Raw genomic sequence first — 13,476 nt, forward strand, 5'->3', positions numbered from 1 at the left:
TCCTTCTCCTCTCTCTCCCCTCCCTCCCCCCTTGGCGTATTAATGGGGCTCTTAGGCTCTGTCTGCCCACACACACACACACACACACATAGACACACCACAAATTGCGCAAATTAATATGAAATTCATCAACGTAAAAAAATATCAACTAATTTGGCAGCAAAACAGGAAATGCAAGGCACAAGCCTCCCCACACATGTGGGGCAGGCGGCATAAAAAATGATGAAAATTAAAATGAAAATACAACAAGAGAAAAACAAAATACACACCTTGGGTGCCTTGGCTTCCCTCTCGCTTTTCATATCATTTTTTCTTGGCAACTTTTGATCATTTTCCCGGCTGCATTTGTTGCTGTCTCGCTGGCAGGCGGCCACAAGAGTCACCGAAAAGTCGCCGCCTTTCGTTTTCGTATTTTACTTTTCGCCTTTTCCCATTTTTACATTTTCATTTCCCAATTTTCATTTCTGCCACTAGCCGGGTGGCATCCAAATTGGCCCACATTTGCCAGGCTTTTCACAGGCGGCAGGGGAAACCCCTTCTTAAGTACAGTGAGTGCTAGCCAATGGATATGGGATTTTAAGGAGGGGGTTTCCCCATTTAGAAGTCATTTATAAATACATCTCTATCTATATTAGTCATGGCATATTTTTAAAAATTATTTGGTAAAGGATTTTGTGTAAATTAATAGCATTTGGATTTTATTTTGACGAATTAATTAAAAGCAAAGGGTCAAAGACAGAAGACTCTATTCACAAACTTGGCTTGGGTTGGGTTATTTTCTTTTTTTAAGCTGCGACATTTTAATTTGCGTCACAATTTTCGCCTCACTTTTTTGTATAGCTTTTGTTGTCGTTTTTTTTTTTATACTTTTTTTATATTTTTTCTCTTTTAAGGTAATTTAAAACGCGCGCCAAGTTCTTCGATTACCTGCGGGCCCAGACAATGGTCAACCACTTGGCCCATTGTTGCCGCCACCGCCGCCGGCGTTTCCTCCTCCTCTGCCCCGCATCTCCTCCTCTCCCACTCCCACTGCTGCCCCAACCACACCCAGCTCCCTTAATATGTTCATTAATTTTAATTATGCATAAATAGTCGTCGGTGTCCGGAGGAGAGGTAGGAGTAGGAGCAGCCGAAACAGCAACAAAAACTCGAGAATAAAATTACCAAAAAAATATTGGACAGAATAAACATCATGCATAAAATTTGATACCATGCATATAGTAAAGTATACACACTTATCGAATATACATACTATATACATATGAAGTTGTAAGGGCACGCGAGTAACCATAAAAAAAGGCCAAAAAAGACCCAAGGGAAGAAGCCACTCAACTGTCAGCGAAGGGTAGCGACTGAAGGATACCCTTAAAGTCTAGCTGTCATTACATGAAACCTAAGCATATTATTTGTATTAATATTTTCGTTATTTACCTTTGCTTTTTAAACTTGAAATCGATTAGGACATACTAATGAGCATTTTATTCACTAAAGTTTATATAAAAAATGTTTTTAAAATTAGACTAGAAAATTGTACTTCGTTAAAAAATGTGACTAACTAAACAGTGCGCTAATAAAGTAATAAATTAATAATAATAATAATAATCAACTAAACACTGTTTCGTAAACCTACAAATATCATTGCATACTTTTTTGACACCTTTTTGAAAGGGTTTTAAAAATCCTAGTGATATTTGTAGCACTCTCTCTATAGAACTATATGCTATATATGAAGGAATATAGTACAAATATATATATATATATTAAAACCTCTTGCAAACTCTATACAAATCCCCTGCCAAAAAGGGAAACATGCAATTTCCTCAATTAAAAATGTATTATTATTATTTTCAATATTCCCTAAAATATATTGGCACGTTCGAAATTGATTCCCCTTGTCTGTGCTAAAAACGTAGGCGAAAATTGAGAAACCGAAAACGGAAAACTCAAAACTGAAGACTGAGAAGTCTGCCCACTCAACTCACTTGGCAAAGGAACGTGCAGCGGTGTCGGCTTTCAGCTTCAAGGAGTGTGTGTGTTCGAGGGTGTGCGAGTGTGCCAGTGTACGAGTGTATGTGAAGTGCATAAATTTTTGCAGTCGCAAAATTTTACCGAATTGGCGACTGAAATACAAGCTTCTCTCGAGCGTCATCGACGGACAGTGGAAATTAAATAAAGCTCAGAGGGGGCGTGCCGGTGCCGGTGCGGGTGTGATCACAACAACTCAATTGGACCCGGCCAAAAGTGAAATAAACAAAACGTGCAATCAACACACAACGCACAGTCACAAAGAAGAGATGCAAATTAATTAAGCAATTAAGCACGCGTCGATGTTCTTTGTCGCACTCAATAATCATAACGTATGGCAGTAAATTACAGGGTAATATTGCGAATAAACAAGAAGAAAGTCCAAGTTTGTGTACCCTGGTAATTGGTTCAATGGGAATCATAAATTAAGCCAAATAATTTACAATTCGTATATACTAACAAGACCGAAAAGATGTGCATTACAAAAACTTAAAGCTATATTTTATTATAATGCTGTTTTTTTGGAAATTCAAAACATTCATAGCATAGCAAAAAATGCCTTAATTTCAATTCGGATTGTTGTTCTGTGTTAGTTTTTATTGGGTTAATAAATCTGCATACCAAATTAACAAAATTGTTTACCATGAAATTGTGCTAAATTTTTACCAATTTTGACGATGTAACCCCTTATAAAATTTTGAAAATAATTTGTAAAATTTGTTTTATTCGAAACATAGCTAGATCGATTCGGCTGTCGATGCTGATCAATAATATATATACTTTATGGGGTCGGAAATGATTTCTTCACTGGGTTGCAAGCTTTAGACTAGGTTTATAATACTCTGAAAGGGGTATACAAAAAGTATCTAAATAAGGTACACAAAATATGTGAACAATAAACTGCAGTCTTTCAAATATTATTATCTTTATATTTACTAATCAAAAGCATTAATATATTGTTAACTATAAGAGATCTATACAAAAATATATCTTTAAAATTAAGTAACACTTAAAAAAGAATAGTACTTAGTATGAAAATAATTCTAAAATAGAGATTCTTCTGTAAAAGAATCTTAAAGTTTAAGCTGTACTCTGAGGTAACTTTATAGTCAAACATAACACATATTTCTAAGGTATTTTTGAACCTGTACTCCAGTTTATTCCCCAGATATTAAAATACAAAACCCGCATTTTAAAAAGAACTCTACGTAGTATCCAAAATGTCATTAAAATGACACTTCATGGGGAATGTTAGGGTCTCTTAAGCGATGTTTACTGTCTCATATGCAACTTTGTAGGCTTACTTTAAGTGGTCATCTCGAGTATTTTGGTATTCCGCTGACCATAATATGGGGGCAAACGGGTTGGGGAGAGCGGGAAGAATGGGAATATATATAGTAAAAATAGGGCTATAAGATGGAATGGCTCGTAAGACGACGAAATGCAATGGCATAAAGAACTAAGTGAAGATTTCCTTTCCGTCTCGAGTTGGTTTCCCATGAAAAATGCAATTGATGCAGAAATTCAGACACGTAGGCGCAATGGGGCGTGGCAGACAGAAATAAACATGAGCGGAAAGCAAACTGAAAAACGGAAGACAGAGACCAAAGCGGAACGGAAGAGGAGGAGAATCAGAAGGAGACTTAAACAAAAAAGCAGAGAAAGAAAGAGCAAATAAAAATATTCCGATTCTACAATCTACACTCGAAGAATTTACATATTTTTAGGGTCTTAAAAATATATAAACTCTTTAAAAATATGGATTTTTAAACACTCTCCAAATTCTACAGAAAACAAATGAATTTTAAGGCCTTTTTTAATTTAGTGTACCCTTACAGGGTATTATAATATAAGTCAGAAGATTGTAAAACTATGAAAGAGTCATTTCCGACCCTATAAATCATATATATTCTTGATCAGCATCAAAAGCTGAATCGATCTAGCTATGTCTTAAAGAAAAAAAATTTACTCAATTTTTTCAAAATTTTATAAGGGGTTACATCGTTAAAATTGTCAAAAATTTGATAAAAATTTTATGGTTAAAAATGTTTCTCATTTAGTATGTTGATTTATAAACCTAATAAAAACTATCACAAAACAGCAATCCAAATTGAAATTAATGCATTTTTAGCTGAGCTATGCGTTTTTTAAAGCTTTAATATGTCGAAAAAATTGTCATAAAAGTATAGATAAAAATCGATTTAAATAATGTTATTCTAATTTTAGTCAGGAGCTTAAAACTAAGTGAAGAAGTCATTTCTGACCCTATAAATTATATATATTCTTGATCAGCATAAACAGGCGAATCTTTCTAGCTCTATTTGGGAAAAATTTTTTTTTTTTAATTTTTTCAAAAAAAAAAAAAAAAAGGAAAGGGGTTACATCGTTAAAAATAAAAAAAAATTTGCAAAATTTCGATTTTTTTTTAAGTTAAAATTGAGTATGCAGATTTATTAACCTAATAAAAACCAACAAAAAACAGGTTTCCGAATTAAAAAATTAAATTAATGCCTTTTTGGCTGAGTTATGCATTTTTTAAACATTGATTTTTCGAATAAATTGCCATATAAAAACAACAATAAATATAGATTCAAAGAAAGGAAATATTTAAAGCTTAGTTATCAATTTTCGATTCGAACCCATATATATAGATTTTAAACATAAAGGCTATATAAACTTAGGCTTCCCTAAGTTAGTTTCCTTCCTAATTTTTGGCTTAATTTTAGTTTAAATATACTTTTAAAACTTTTTATTTTCAGTGCCTTTCGCACCCCTCCCCCTGAGGAAACCTCCGCCCCCCCACATACCCCCTTTCACCTGAGGCGGCTCCGCCTTTGTGGCCGCCTCTTGCTTTTTATTGTCGTGCGACTGCTCTTTCAGTTTTATTAGATCATATTATCTATTTTCGGGTACGACAAATTTGTAATTTAGATCAACCCGCAGTGGCGGCGGTTGGTTGCTTTCGAGGGGTTAGCTGGATGCTTGAAGGGGGGGACGTACCGTTTGCCTACCGTTATGGGCTTTTAATTAATTGGCATTTTGGCATTTAATTGAAAACAAACGAAAAACATGGCAAGAGAGGGACAGAGCGAGTGTGGGAGAGGGATAGTGAAGAGTAAGCCCCCGCTCAGTGGTGCGTAAAAGGGGGGGCCACTCATAGCTGACAGCCGGGGCGGTCTCTTTGCCCCCAATTCGTGCTTGATTGAATGATTGAACCGCGTTGAATGCATTAGATTTGATGAACGATTCTGGAAAGTGGAAAAGTCGACGGATCGGTGGCTCGGTGGATCGACGGTTCGTTTTCGTGCACAGTTTGCTTTTCACATGAAATGCAATAAACCCAATTTAATTTTGTTTTTATTTGTTTCGCTTATTTACTCACAGCCGAGGAACGTGTGTGTTTATATGCCCCCTGCCCCTTCGGCTTCTTATAACTGGGGGTCCAAAAAGGGACACGGACTTCTTATCAGACCACCGAATCAATGGACAACAAAGTTTTTATCACGTAACAACGAAAGCCCAAACAAGCCGAATGAAAACAAACCAAAATAAACCAAGAAATAGAAATTTGAAGTGCAAACAACATACAGAAAATTCTTATTCTTCGCTTTTCCCCCTTTTAATGTTTTTGGGGGTTCATTGAATGCCAGAAGCTTCAAGTCCCCGAAAATTTTGGGACCGGAAACACTCGCCTTTTGGGGGAGAGATCCTACAATCCTTTAAAAGAAAGCCCCTTTATAACTTTATATATATTTGCATAGCTGGTATTCATTCAAGTTATCAGTTTTCTATTACGTTTTTGCTTAAAAAATACAATTATTTAAAGCCAATATTTATTTAAAGCTCTACAATCCAGTACATTCCATTTCCTATATTCGAAATCTATCCTTTTCTTGAGAAATATTCCATTGATATATTTGATTCTTTGGCCTTGAATCGAGAGTGTACACAGGTGGGAAGAGTATAGCCAAAAGTCGGAAACAATTAGCTGAGCGAGAGGGAAGTACCTACAACCTGGATTTATTCTTCTTCCACTGATTCCCGATGATCTCGCAGCCGATGCCTTGGAATGCAGTTCGGATTTCCAGTGAAATGAACACGGGAAGGGGGAAAAATCACTGATGATTGTTGGTGGTTGGGGGACGGGGCTGGACCAGAGACACAATCGATGAAAAGGTTGCCTTGGGTCCGGTCCTCTTTAACTTCTTCTTCATCTTTGGTATGCGCTTCAAGGTGAACTCAACGGAACGACAACAAAAAATTCGAGTCTAAAAAATGACAAACGTGACTGTGGGTCTTCGGTCTCCATCTCTCCCTGTCTGTCCCTTATGCAAATGCGGATGCAGCAGCCACTGTTTTCATATCTACCTTTACCTTTTCCCCTTTTACTCCTTCAACCACAGTGGTACTTCTTTAAAAGCGAACTTGCTTAGGTTACAAATCTCCAAACGGAGTGTGGGATTATCTGGAGGATTATATGACCTCGATATAGATTCATTTCCTATTTAAATCTTTTAAAAACCTTTTCTTTAACTTGAAATCTTTCTGGCTGGAAATTTGTTACTCAATTTTCACTGTGTTTTTTTTTATTGTTTGTAATAGAGCAGTTAAGAATGCAGTCTTCCAGCCTCTCTCTTCCTCATTCATCTCCTGTTGTCCAGGTAGCTATTTCTGCCCCTTCTCTCCCTCTCCCTCCCTCTCTCTCTCTCGTTACCACCGCCCGCGTGGGCGACTCCGTTGTGTTCGCCTCTCGTCGCTCTATGCCTCAATCCGACGTGGACTCGAACTTTGTGCGGCGTCTGTTTATGAATGAAATCCGTTTAAGCCCGAACCGCTAGCGGCTTACCTTACCCCCACCCCATGTTCGTCGGCCCCTTCCAGCTACCAAGCATTCCATTTTCCATTGATTTCCATGAATGAATGTGCGAGCGTGTTGTTGCCGCCTCGCGCTGGAACAGCTGGCAGTGGAACGCAGTTCGAGCAGTTCATTGCACGGTTCATTGCATTCATTCAGTGCAGATGCCAAATTGGCTCACCCCCGTTTCCAGCGGCCACCCATTCCCATTATTGCCAGCCCCAATCCCAAACCCCTTTGGTTTCGATCGAGTGAGCAAATTGATCCTCCAATTAAGGAAAGAGCGTGGGGGAATAGAGGCGAGAGACATCATTAAAAGTGATCGATGTCTGGAACTTCTGCTTTCAAAACGGGTGCAAAAGGTTAAGCCTAAGCCGTTACACAGTTAAGTTACAGCAACAGTTACAGTTACAGATTTTGCCACATATGTATATCGCTCCCCTTTGCTAATCACTTTTCTAAACCGGTGCAAGAGACTTTCAAAAAATCAAACTAAAGAAAAGCAAGTCTTAAATAAAAAAAAAACGAGGGAGAAAGACAAGAAAATACCAAGCTGAGGCTGGGAGCGATCTACCTCCCATCTGGCTTTCTACTCACGCAGCTCCGACACTCTGATACCCTGTTCCACTCACCCAGGCCAGGGTGTACCCTGTTCATAACAAGTACTTTACTGTTCCGGAATGTGTCATAATCTAATTCTAACCTTTGGTAAGAAGAGTAATGTGATGACACTTGGTGACCTCGGCTTGAAGTCACATACCATTTTTCTGTGAACAAAGGTAAGTCTCAGAGTGCAATTTAGATATTTTCATTAGAAGAGGAAATGATCTGTCAAGTATGTAGTAATCACTCCCTTTAAATGGACTCTAATAACTTGTTATTCATTAAAATAACATCTATATATTTAGATCTTTGGAAGGTATTCCATAGTCCGCATGTGGCGGAGTTTCCAGACTGCTTTAACTCTTTCCAGATCTGGCTTATCATGAACGCTGATCTATGACTCGAGTTGGCCTGCGAATGGAGCTTGGAGAGCTCAAAGATCTTGGATCTTGGAACGGAACGTTGGCGTTCGCGTTCGCGTTCGCATTTGCCGGCCTGGCTTCGAACTCATTTTCTAATTGCCCCACGGTGGCCGAGGAATGTCTGTCTATTCATTCGCGGTCTGTACCGCTCCGCTCCGCTCCGCCTCAAGTTACTGCCTCACTCTGGTATGTGTTTATTTCGTTTCGTTTCGTTTCCACGCAGGTTTAATTACCACGGAGACGACGTGCAAAGTTCGAATCGGAATCAGATTCAGATTCAGACTCAGAATCGGGGAATCGGAATCGGAATTGGAATCTCGGTTGCCCGGCAGCATTTGCATTTCAAGGGATCTCCAAGCTCTCGAGGTAGACATTACCCGTGTTGATGATCGTCTGCTATTTTAATTGAGTTCACAAATGTTCTCAACCGCGAGACCCATTCACAGCTGGCGGTCACCACCGGTCTCCACCCGATCTTCTAACGCTGACAGCTACGTGCTGGGCAGCTCCAACTCCCAGTGACCCCCGGGAGGGAGTCGAGTGCCGATGGTTAGTTAGTTAGTTGGTCGGAAATCAAAGCAGTTCGATTATTCAATATTTTCACAGCGTTTTGTGGGAAATGAATACATCATTGCAGCCCCAGGGCTCCGAACCCAAGACCCCCGTAACCCTTTCTGACTCCCTAGACACTCTGGGTAAGGCTCTAATTAAAAACTGCCTTCAACAGGTGTGTGCTGGAAAGAGAGGAACGAGCGGCTGAAGACAGAGATGCAAGGTGGGGAGACTCTAATCCATCAAGTCGATTTGGTTTTATGTTGATTCATTGATTAGCCATGAGCTTTCTATTGTTTCGGTTGATGTTCTATTATATGGCTTTGATTCCAGCGACCCGTTTCCTATTTCTATTCATTCATTGCCTTGTTGCTGAGGGCACCATGATTCAAATTGATAAACTTAATTACTTGATTCTGCTAGACTCTGCCTTACTTCTTGATCTGATATATTCCTCCTAGGTGTTTACATTCTTTTCCAGATTATGATTCAATTGCTTGACTCTTAGTTTTTGAATTTTCAAGTAACCCTTATTTAAATTCCAAAATCGTTTCATTCACTTTACTGCTCTTGATCCGATATTCCTAGACCTCCTTTGTCTGCCTTCAAAAGCGTTTAAAATTGGTTTTATAGACCAGAACCCGGGCCCATTTCCAGGACTGATCCGCTCCAGAAGATATCACATCCGCAACATCCCTCTGTATTTCCCAGCGAACACTTGCCAGAGTTCCTCCTCTGAGCGCTACCTGGCCAGCCAGCCAGCTACCATTGTTAACTCCGACCCGACCCTCCTCTACCTGTGTCAATGTCAGACTCAGCGCTAAATTGTCGCTTATTAAATGTCTCTCGTCCCGCCGACGAGCCACTTTATCAAAACTGAGGACTGATCCGGCCAAAAGGAGGAGGAGGAGTCGGCGGCGGAGGAGGAGGAGATTGTGACGATAGAGGACCGAATTCCGAATTCCACGTAACCGAGCGTGTCCGTCCGGATTCCATGTCGTCTGTCGTCGGCCCATTGTCGAAAATTATGACTTGTTTTGGGATTGGTGTGCAAATAGCCCACTTCCTGTCTGTCTCCGTTTCCCTTTCTTGCTGTCGCGCAGCCGCAAAGCGCTCTGATTGCTGTCGCCGTCGCCGGTGCCATCCATGTTGCCCGTTGTCATCGTCACGGCCCGCCGATGTCCCCGCTGATAAGAAAAGTGCTACGAACACGGCGGGGAACATTTATTTATGCACTACTGTCTACTCTCGCTTTGTGTGTCCCCGCCCCTGGTCTCCGTACTCCCACTCTAGAACCCGAAAACCCACTCCAAAACCCAGTTTTGCTCCCGATTGCTACCTCCTCGTGCTGCTGCTGCTGCTTCTGTTTTGGGTTTAGACATTTGGTAGTTAAGGCATTTCCGTACAGTATCATATATTTAGTGAGTTATGGTGTTATCCTTGGAAATAGTCACTAATATTTCTAATTTCTATGGAATTTATCAGTTTTGGTATAAAATACTGAGCACACGTATTCAGTCATAAAATTCCTATATAGTTCCCTCTAGTTTTTGGGGAACCAACAAAATTCTCTATCCAATATCCATGGCTACCGATGTCTTTAGTGAGATAAGCTGGAGATCTACGTGCCTAAGAATCTGGCCTCCACCTCTGCATCTATACCCCCATCCCCTCGATTAACCTTTCTTTCCCCCCTCCTCGTCGGGGACGTGTGGGCGTGGCAATGTTCAGACGGTGAACATATGTGATCATATTACGTTGGCGGCTTGTAATGCGCTTCCGTTTTCGGTTGCGGCTTCTTCTATCTTCCCTGGATTCTTCAGCTACTTCAGCATCATTTGTCTTTATTCTTCTTTTATTTTTTTCTTGGTTTAGTTTGTGAAGCTAATTTACCTTTTTTGATGCAGAGACGACGCCGCTCGTAAAGAGACGACTCCCAATCCCAAATCCGAATCGGAATCCGGGCCAATTCGGCCTGCAATTACACTTCCGCTCAAGGGAAGATCACAACGAAAAACGTAAGAAAAAAAATGTGAAGATCTCCTCCTTCTCCTCCAAGTAGAGGGCCCCCATTCATACCGTCTCAGGCTCAGTCGCAGTCTCTGTGTCAGTCTCAAAACCCAGGCTCATTCACAAGACTCGAGTCGAGGCGAGTTCAACCATTCATTCATTCACGTTGATTGCCACCTTTGGGGCTTGAACCCGCCCTCCTCTCTGCCCCAGCTGCCCGCCTGCCCTGCGGCCGCCTCTTGTGCTCCAATGATTAGTCTGTGCTAATGAACAGGCGGCGGCGGCTACCTAGCAAAAAAAAAAATTAAATAAAATATATAAAAAGAGCCCATGAAGACCAGGCCGAGAGACAAAAAACCCAAAAAAAAAACCACCGAAAAAAGAGCGAGAAAAAGCTGCACGAAAACGGCAAACAAACAGAAATCAAATCCAATTTATGTTTTCAACATTAATCATAATTTCTGGGGTCCATTCGGTTTGGCGTGAAATGATTTTTATGCGCCGTTTTTACGGAACCAAAATCCGTTTCATTGGAATCTGAATCTGAATCTGAGTCCAAATCTAAATCCAAATCAAAATCCAAATACCAGTCGAAATCGAAATCGCTGGTCAGGGGAAAAAGGTGTCAATGTCTATGTCTAATTTTGATGGTAAATGCACTCGGGCAAAAGGCGTTCTGCTTTCCTCATTATGACTGTGAGATATGGTTTTAATGGGGATATATGTATGGCTGGGAAACTAGATCAGTGGATCAGTATTAATGGAGTGCGAGAATCGATCTCTAAGATCGTTTTGGCCATGAAATTTGAGCGCATCGAATAGGGGAGAATTATGGCAAGAAATGGCATACAGAATAAATTGTGGCTGCAAATTGATTAACTGAAATAATCATTAGTTGAAGGCTTTAATCAAGAGGACATGAAGACTTGATTAAAAGACATAGACGAAAAACCAACCCAATTATCTTGGTTTATGCTAAACCTATTCAAATGTTTTCATTACACAGAGATAAACCAAGGCAGAGGACCTGTTCTGGCCAAGTTTCAGATCGGTAGCCCCGTCGAGGCCACCAGGGAACACACAACTCGTGGGCGGGGGGCCCAGTGAATGGGGTGAGCTGTAGGAGAGAACCTTCGTGGGCCCACTTGAAAAGCAATTTTTTGAAATTTATTTTCCATTTATCGCTTTATTTATTTTCTACCTTCGTTCAGTGTGGCCCATTCTCATCCTCATTCACCTGGTCTATCTGCTTATGCGATTAGAGTGCAGCAAAGGAGCTCGACAAGATGACGATGTGGATGTGGATTGGGATTTGGAATGGGCATTGGGCATGGGTATGGGAATGCGAATGGAGACGGAGACGGAGACGATGACGTTGATGATGATGATGATGGTGCTGCTCTCCGGTGTGTTTATTTTTGTTTGGACCCAGAGACCTTTTTGTTTGTCTGCACTTTCGATGAAGAACGAAAAACCAAGAGCCCTGGCGAGTGAAGAACGAGGGAGAAAAGGGAGGAGGAGAAGGAACTCCGTCTCAATGGGCCACAATCGAAAGTAATAATGAAATCCCATCAACAACAAGACAAAGGCTCTGCCGACGTCGCTGCGGAGGCCTCTGCCCAGTGACCATTCTTATTCCCATCCTCATCCTCATCCTCATCGTCATCCCATTCCCATTCCCATTCTCATCTCACTGCCCAGTCCCAGTCCCTGTCCTGGCTGGCCCTTCCCTTTTTAGCCAGCAGAATGAGACAACGACGACGACACTTGCCTTGATTTTTATTGTTGGGCTTTTCCCCCTGCCATTGATTTATAGTTTGCGCAGGAAAATGGGAATACTGAGTTTCGTTACCAGGCAAGAACAACAAGCGAAACAGCAAGGGGCGTTCGTTACCAACCAGGATCAGCATGTGCAGCACTTGCATTCCCTCTTCCTCTCCCTCTCTGACGCGCTCTCCCCTGATCTGGTTCTGCCTGTTGCATTCCGCTCTCTCACCTTTTGCCAATGGCAACCAAAATATGCGTGCCTCTCTGGCCGAGGACAGGCGAACCTGGCTAACACGAACTTGTTGAGTATGAAAAGTTTGATATGGATAAACCATTAAATTAGAGATGCCAACTTATGGCGTAAATATTACATTTTAAATAATCAAGAATCTGTATAGTTTAATACTTTACTTTAAAGCTTAAATATTAATTTGCCAAAAGGAGTTGGAAATTGCTAAAGGAGGTCCCACTGTATTTGTGCACGCCTCTCTCTCTCTCTCTCGCTGACTCTGACTCTCCACCTCTCTCCTTTTTGGCTTTTCTATTCTGGTGCTCAGTCGTAGACAGTTCATTAATGTTATCAACGAGCAGAAAAGGGGAAATGAAGGATGGTCTTAAAATCGGGGTGAGGAGCCAAACTACTCCCCACACCGCCCCCTGACAGGTTTGATACTTGGATGTTCTCTGGTTTATGTTCGTGATAAATTTGATGTGCAGCACTTGCTCTGCCTGTCGTTGTTATTCTTGTTGTTGTTGTTGTTACATCGTTTTGGGGGCATCGCTGCTGACACATAAAGTAACGGCAGTCGGCGGTCGGCAATTGGCCATCGGCGCAATTGGCAATTGGCAATTGGCCTTCGGCCAACGATCGGACGACAGTTGGTCACCTGGCGGCCCAAAAAAGGACATAACCACAAGCATAGGCACAAACCTGTCAACTGGAATCGATCGATATGGCAGTATGGCTGCATGGAAGGCAGAGCAGGGGGGCCCCGGGGTCTGGGTCTTACGGACATTTACGGACTCAACTGACCAGCTGAACTACTTTCCAGACAAGACATTTTTACCGTTACGCACACTCACCTGCAACTGCTGCGATTTCCAGCGATTTGCGATTTCCGAAGGGCAAGGCAAGGGATGTCCTCTCTTTCGCTCACTCTCTTTGCAGCGCTAAACGAACGGTAAATATTTTGATTAGATTTTGATCACTTTGCGCGTCGGCATTCTTGCGATTTTTCTCAT

At 41.3% G+C, this 13,476-nt stretch overlaps 1 protein-coding gene across 4 annotated transcripts in view; it reads right to left on the bottom strand.

Moving 5' to 3' along the window:
• The window catches only part of boi (brother of ihog), a 32,782-nt gene that overhangs the window by 18,236 nt on the left and 1,070 nt on the right, over nucleotides 1-13,476 (bottom strand). For all 4 annotated transcript variants that reach the window (XM_020946963.2, XM_086835723.1, XM_086835724.1 and 1 more), the window contains exon 2: nucleotides 13,318-13,404. The gene's annotated coding sequence lies outside the window, so the exon portion shown is untranslated. The remainder of the gene's footprint in view (nucleotides 1-13,317; nucleotides 13,405-13,476) is intronic.

The sequence above is a fragment of the Drosophila serrata genome, unplaced genomic scaffold (assembly GCF_035046125.1).
Source record: "Drosophila serrata isolate PLE 108 unplaced genomic scaffold, ASM3504612v1 contig_276, whole genome shotgun sequence".
Taxonomy (NCBI): domain Eukaryota; kingdom Metazoa; phylum Arthropoda; class Insecta; order Diptera; family Drosophilidae; genus Drosophila; species Drosophila serrata.